General features: G+C 43.2%; 1 protein-coding gene and 1 pseudogene across 1 annotated transcript in view; both read right to left on the minus strand.

The window, feature by feature from the left end:
* The window catches only part of LOC105978757, a 1,689-nt pseudogene extending 1,524 nt beyond the window's left edge, over window positions 1-165 (minus strand).
* Window positions 1-1,746, minus strand: part of LRRC3B (leucine rich repeat containing 3B) — a 98,457-nt gene that overhangs the window by 60,087 nt on the left and 36,624 nt on the right. The window lies entirely within an intron of this gene.

A 1,746-nucleotide genomic window follows, 5' to 3' on the forward strand; every position in this document is an offset into this window, starting at 1 on the left:
ATCTGTGTCATTAGGGACGACTCTACTATGGGAAGGCAGCTCTTCCTCGGTCATACTTCTGAGTACCTTCTGTCTGAGGTGCTCACCTTCTGGCGGTCTCTCTGACAATGTTGTCCTTCTCGTCATTAAGTTTTCTGTACCTGACAATGTCTTGATGCGATCCATGGGGTTTCCGGGGCTAATTTCTCAGAAGTGGGCAGTCTATTCCTCCTTCTTATTCTGTTCTTAGATTGGAAGCTCTGCTGAAACCTATTCATTTTGGGTGACCCTGCTGATATTTAAAATGCCAGTGACATAGCTTTCAGCATCACAGGAACAGACAGGGCACCCCAGTGGCCTTATCATGCAGGTTATTAAAAGCAGACCACCTGGGACAGGAAGACATCGTAGCACCTCAGCCAGGCTTTTGGATGGCATCCGCATATAGGAAATGCATAGGGCAGGTGACTTTCTATTGTTAATTAAATATGAAAAATATAGCCATCTGGTACCATGAGTTACGAACACTAAATATTTCCTCCAATATCCATATGGAATAATTGACCTCCAAACAAACCAAATGTCACAGGCATTCTTTCCAACATTGTGTCCTTTGTTATGGGTATGCCAATGCACTTCATGATGACACATATCTGGGCACAGTAAGCTCTCATAAGCAAACATACAATGCTAATTTAAATGGGTGACAATATAACCAGTGCCTGATCCTGGGCTGTAATCAGTTGAATGATGTAAGGTCTATAAACAGCTTGATTTAACCCAAACAAAAACCCAATCCATATAGTCGATTCCTACACATAGGGACCTTATATAGTATTTCTGAGGCTGGGAACAGACAGACTCATCTTTTCCCCCCAGAAGTAGCTGGTGAGTTTGAACTGCTGACTTTGCCAACACTTACCTGACATCGCCCCCTCCCCCAGGGCTCTTTTAGCATGACCTAGAGTTTGCTAAGGCTGTGCTACACTCAGGTTATTTTACCATTGTTTAGGAGACAAGGTCAGCTTGCTTTGCTGAACTTCTTTTGACAGTTTACATGGTTTGTTTTATTCTCCATCTCTCTCAGCCTCCCAGAGGCTTAAATCCGTGAGAAGTGACATGCCAGCTTCTCCTAAACCATTATTAACGACAGATCAGTTTCTGCAACATCTAAACTCGCATGTACACCCAAGCCTGTTTCTGAGAATATTTCAGATCGGTCTGTTGGCAATCTGCCTCTAGAAGACAACCGCCAATCGAGAGTCCTGATATACTCAGGTGCAGGCTCTGGCTACTGACTATTGAGCGAACTGAATATTCATCATTTTCCTTTCATGCGTTCCTTGGGTGTCTTTTTTTCCCAAGCCCCCAATACTGAAGTGAACATTCCCAGCTGCACTGAAAGCACTAGCCAAAAATAAGGATCCAGGAATTGCAGAACAGCGATTGAAATGTTTCAATGGGCTGATGAAGCACTGCACTCACTACTCTATGCCAAGACATTGGAAAGACAGCTACCCGGCCCACCAACTGGAAGAAACTGCTGTTTGTGCCAATTTCAAAAAAAGGTGATGCCAAAGAATTCAAAAAATGTTGAACAATATCACAAATATCACAGACAAGTAAAATTTGCTGTAAATAAGTTTCAAATGGTTGCAGTTGGACTTTGACAAGAATCTGCCAGAAATTCAAGCTGGATTCAAAAGAGGACGTGGCAGGAGGGATACTGTTGCTGACATCAGGTGGATCATGGCTGAAAGCACAGAA

Source organism: Echinops telfairi, unplaced genomic scaffold, assembly GCF_000313985.2.
Source record: "Echinops telfairi isolate 266 unplaced genomic scaffold, ASM31398v2 ScPeMD7_7420;HRSCAF=8458, whole genome shotgun sequence".
NCBI lineage: Eukaryota > Metazoa > Chordata > Mammalia > Afrosoricida > Tenrecidae > Echinops > Echinops telfairi.